We start from the raw sequence: 5,580 nt of genomic DNA, 5'->3' as shown, positions 1-5,580 counted from the left end.
GGGCGTGGCGGGCCTGGCCACAGTCGAGCTCGACCTCGAGGTGAGCCCGCGAGATCCCATGGAGGGAGATTCACTCTTCGCCGACGAGAGGACGGTATAGGGGAGGACTCCATCGCGTCTCCCCCATCGCGGACGCGTCCATGCCGCTGTCCCAGGCAGCTCGTCGCCGGACCTCCACCTCCACTCTCCTCCACAGCGCACGCCGGGAAACTCCGGAATCGCCGCTGCCTCCGCCCATGGAGAGCCGCAGGGTCGCTCGGGATTTTGCTATGTGGGAGTGTAGGGAATGGATAAGGTGAAGGAGACAGTGTGGTGGGCCAGTGAAAAAGAAAAGGCGTTCGGGAGACTTTGCCCTCGTCCCGAACGAGCCGCTGGGATGACGTGGCGAGCCGAGAGCGTCAAGATGTGTGCGTTTTGATCCAATGGCAATGAGCACGTTCGGGACGAGAAGCTAAAACGTGCCACGTTCGGGATTTATTGATTCCGAAAGAAAAACCTGCCATCGTCCAACTCACCACACGGCATGTACGTACGTCCACGGTGACCACGGCATCTCTCCTCCCTCCCTGCATGCCATGAAGCTTCCAAGGACCGCGTCGCGCCATGAGTATATATGCACACGCGCACCTCCAAGACCATGCAGCAGCAACCTTCAGCTCTATAGCAAAGCACAGGATCTAGAAAGCACAGGCAGGGTCAAGAACTCAAGATCTACTACTAAAGCATCCGGCGAGAATGGTTGCCACAAAGACGGGCGAGCTGAGGGCCCTCTTCTTGTCACTGGACCGGGACGCGGACGGCAGGATCTCGGCGGCGGAGTTGCGGGGGTGCATGCGGGCGACGCTGGGCGAGGATGTGCCCGCAGAGGAGGCCGAGGCGCTGGTGGCGTCGGCGGACGCGGACGGCGACGGGCTCTTGTGCGTGGCCGAGTTCCTCGAGCTGGCGCCGAGCAGCAGGCGGCCTGGGCGGGCGACGCGGGGGAGGAGGACGACGAGCAGAGGATCCGGGCGCTGAGGGAGGCGTTCGGGATGTACGAGATGGAGGGGCAGGGGTGTATCACGCCGGCCAGCCTGGGGAGGATGCTCGGCAGGCTCGGGGCCGAGCGGGGCGCCGGAGAGTGCCGCGCCATGATCTGCCGGTTCGACCTCGATGGCGACGGCGTGCTCAGCTTCGACGAGTTCAAGATCATGATGAGCTAGCTACGTAGCGCCTGGACCCAATCATATATTCCTTCGCTCGTTCGTTCATTTATTCATTCATTCGATTCTTACCAGGTACTAGTACAAAGTTGTAGTGGTGATGCACAGACAGTAATTGATCTATGTGAATACCTTTGGTTTTGATCGATTGTCCGTGCTCTTGGAATTGGATTGTGGGTTTCTTTAGGAATTGAGCTGCCCAAAATGAATTAAAAAAGAATGTGAAGGGATTGACTTGTCATCCTCGCCACCTATCCCTTTAGAGCATCTTCAACAGGCGCACAAAAATTTCGCGCGCTAAGAGCATCTTCAACAGCCGCTCAACGCGCGGCGCGCTAGAAATCAGAATACAACACTGGGTGAGGCAGTTTTTGCGCGCGGCGGTGCGCTGGCTCCAGTGGCCGCCGCAAAATAAAGCGCGCCCGAGCCGCTCCAGAAGGCGAGCTATATTTCATCTTTTTTTCCTTGACGCCTACTGTGTGAACTACGATTCGATACACATTTGGTTCCGATAGTACAAATGTGAGATAGTTCGTCGCATAGCCTGCTTCTACGATACAAAATAGTGCATAGATAGTTTATAGTCTTCTCCTATGATATATAGATAAAATAAAAAACTACTACTACTCGTCATTCTCCGACTCGGACTCTGCCTCGGTGATGTCCTCCTCCAACGTCTGAGCGTAGGCGTCAAGGAACCGCTCGTCGCTGGAGTCCCAGGACGATGCATCTCCTAGCCCGATGTTGAATTTAGCGACCGCCTTCCGCGTTCGCCTGTCCTCGCGATAGGCGGCTCGCTCCTCCCTCCTCTCCTCCCTCTCCGCCCTCCTGTCGGCGAAGAACTGTTCCTCATTGATGATGTCTTGCGGGAAGCGTTGGCGCCACAATGCCATGGCTTCCTCGTCCATCTCGGCTGGGCTGAGACGGCGCTCCTGCCTCCGGTTCTCGTGACGATCCTCGTCGGTGATAAGCCGCGGGGGAGGCACCAACTCCTGTGCCTGCTCCCACGTCGCCACGTCCGTGAAGTTCATGTCTCAACGGGACCGCCGGAGGCGCCACGCCGTAGCGTCGTATGCGCGGGCGCCCTCCTGGACGGTGTTGAAGGTTCCGAGGCCGAGACGCACATCGCCCGACCGAATCTCGGCGGAGTAGGTGCCAGACGGACGCACGCGGACGCCGCGGTAGCCCGAAGCTCCCCGGCGGCGAGGCGGCATGGTGGCGCGGTGGTGGCGTGTCGGCGGCAAGGAGAGAAAGCGGTAGAGGGAGCGACGAGAGAGCGGTAGAGAGCGCTGCAATTTTATAGGCACGCCGGACGCGGTGCACCAAATCTAGTACGCGAGCTGCCGCCTTTCCCGCGCGCGCAATCATTTCTCGCGCACGCTAGTTTCCCGCCTCCGCTGGAGCGCGCGAAAACGTCCCGCACGCTAGTTTGGCGCAGCTGTTGGAGATTCTCTAAAATAGTTTTAGCGTGTCACTATAGCACTTTTACCGCGCCCGACCCAACATTGGGTTTTATGATGTCCAAAAACGACGCCCAAAAAAACATGCAGTGCAAATTGTGAAGCGTGCGCAATCCGGCGCCCCAATTTGCAGCATGCGGTAGCGCTTTTTAGCTCGTGCCCAACCCTTTTTTGCACGCACACTATTTTACAGTTTCTGCTGGAGCTGTCCGGCGCCCAAAAATAATAATTATAGCGCGTGGAGCGGTTTTTCGTTGCCTATTGAAGATGCTCTTAGAGGGTTGCAGGACCTGCTACTTCATTTAATCTTCCGCTCGAGTTATATTGTTGACTTCAGAGTGATAGCATCCAACATAACAAAACACACAAAAATAGTCATTACTAAATTATTTAGGGACCGACTATACTTAAATTGCCTGAAAATTTTTTTTGTCTGAGTTAATTTTCTAGTCCGTTAGATTAAGATCCAACAGTCGCCCTTTTTTCTTCTTCCTCCAACTTTCTTCCTTGTCCGACCATTCCTCCTCCCATAAAATCGACTTACCCAAATTACAAATTCAATGAACTTTTATTATTTAAGCAAAAGAGAGCCTTCCTTTCTAATTTCTATTGCAGAAATCATTTGGTTCAGATCCTACAAACTACAACACCCACGAACAACTACATCAAAGCTAAAAACATCCTCAACCAAGCGGCCAAACATCTGAAAGAAAACTAGCTCACCAAATTAAGAGGGTTGCCTCCAACGCCACAAACAAGGGCAGACACAAATATTAGGTAAACCTAGAGCCAAACCACAACTACAAATAAAGAAGATAAAACCAAAGTGGACATCAACATCTAGGGGAAAGACATCACCAAGCAAAGGTCAGCCTGCAGAAAAATTCCAAAGCACTAGTCTAGCATCAACCACTGATTCTGGGAACTCCTGGTTTCCACCCTTCTGAAGCTTTATACACCTCATTTGCCACATGCTCTATGACTCTTACCCCCAGCATCAGCACCCTTCGATTTTCCTTTATGTATAGAATGGCCCAATAAGATATCCACTGACATATCAATTTGATGAGAATAATAGGAACATAATTGTGTTTTCTCGCAAACACAATATTTTCTTCACCATGTAGCCCAGAAGATGGCAGAAACCCCCACCAATACCAGATTCTTCTTTATCTTTCAAAAACTTTTAATCCAAACACCAAAACAAATGTCTAACTTGTCAAGAAGATTTGAATCGAAAGCACATTTGAACAAACTCCAAACTAATTTAGCAACTAAGCGTTTGAAAAAAAAAAGATGAACAATACCACAAAAAGCACGACATTTGTTTACCTATCCAAGCTCTCCTTAGCAAATTGTCTTTGGTTAATATGCCCTTCTTAACCATCGACCATAAAACACTTTTAATTTCTGTTAGAACTCATTGTCCACAATAAGAAGTTGTCTGTAAAAAGATTTTATAGTGAAGACATAATCAGATGTCAACATCCACCTGATGGTATCTTTCCTGTTGGACATTTTAATTTAATCTATTTATATATAGCTGCTATGGAATTATTTACAATACATACAGTTGTGTTATGGAGTCTCGACCTTCAGTTCAGTGTATGGGCAACGCAAGGCAATGTAGATATCCAGATAAAGTTGGCCCAGGTGACCAAGACTAGCCACACCACATCCCTCCTCCTACTCTTCCTCATGGCATCCCTCCTTCAATTCAGTCTGTATGCGGGATAGTGCAAGCGTATATATGTACCCCCTCACTAGTAGAAAACAGGGTTTTGGTCCAGGCCAGGAAAGGGCATTAATCCAGGTTCTCCAACGAACCGGGACCAATGGGTGCATCAGTCCCGGTTCATGAGGCCAAGGTGCCGGTTGGGCCTCGGAGCCCATTGGTCCCGGTTCGTCTGACCCCTTTGGTCCCGGTTTGAGACACGAACCGGGGCCAATGGGCCTTGCTCCTGGCACAGCACCTTTAGTCCCAGTTGGTGGCTGGAACCGGGACTAAAAGTCAGTCTTCTGTCCCGGTTCTAACCACCAACCGGGACTAAAGAGATGCCTATATATACCCTCGCCCCTGCCCGCTCACTCCTCTGCTTTTTGGCCGTGTGGGAGGTGTGTGCATGCGCTCCTCTGTCTCCCTTCTATGCATGCACATGAGGTGTTCAATGAAATGCCCGAGCCACACTTAAGCTTTCTCCTCTCCAAGCTCGACCTGCAAGCTCCATTTTCACCAAGATTGGTCTAGGTTTGGCGGTCTATCCCGTACCATCCCCGTCCTCACCGCCGTCGATCGCCCGGGCCGATCTCCTCGCCGGCACCACCGTGGTGAGCCTCTTGTTCTTATCTTCTTTTTAAAAGAAAAAAACTTACTTGTATGATTTAGATAGATACTTGTATGATTTTCTTACTTTTTTATTGTTTGTTATTATATAGTGCCATGGTTTTAGTATCCGCCCCCATCGGGCCTCGTCCTATCTATGATTCAGATGTGGTATATTATCTTTTATTATGATTTATTTCATTTAGTGCTTATGACAATTATGCCGACCAACGTGACATATGTGTTTTTATCTATGAGGTATGTGAACCGGAACTTCCAACCGACCCTCTTGTCGAGAGCTTAAATTTAGTTGAAAAAGAAAAGATTACTTGAAGATTTTTTTTTTTAAGAATTGAGGAGGAGAAGATGGAATTGGAGTTGCATGTTGTGGATGTCGTCGATGATCACAAGATTAAGATGGATGCAATGCGCTTGAAGATTAGAAAGATTAGAAAATATGCCATTGATACTGAGGCTTGGTATCATTATGATCGCATTTCTTGCATTGAATTGTTTTTCATAGTTTCAATGTATGTTTTAATTAGATGCTCTAGAGAGCTATATGTTGTTCTACGAGAACTATGTATGAACTTTATGT

The 5,580-nt window shown here is 50.0% G+C and overlaps 1 pseudogene; it reads left to right on the top strand.

Moving 5' to 3' along the window:
* Positions 1-647: 647 nt before the first annotated feature.
* Positions 648-1,323, top strand: LOC123075727 (probable calcium-binding protein CML31; annotated as a pseudogene).
* The last annotated feature ends 4,257 nt before the right edge of the window (positions 1,324-5,580 follow it).

This window comes from Triticum aestivum, chromosome 3D (assembly GCF_018294505.1).
Source record: "Triticum aestivum cultivar Chinese Spring chromosome 3D, IWGSC CS RefSeq v2.1, whole genome shotgun sequence".
NCBI lineage: Eukaryota > Viridiplantae > Streptophyta > Magnoliopsida > Poales > Poaceae > Triticum > Triticum aestivum.
Note: the sequence above shows the minus strand (reverse complement) of the source record. Positions and strands in the feature narration are given on the sequence as shown.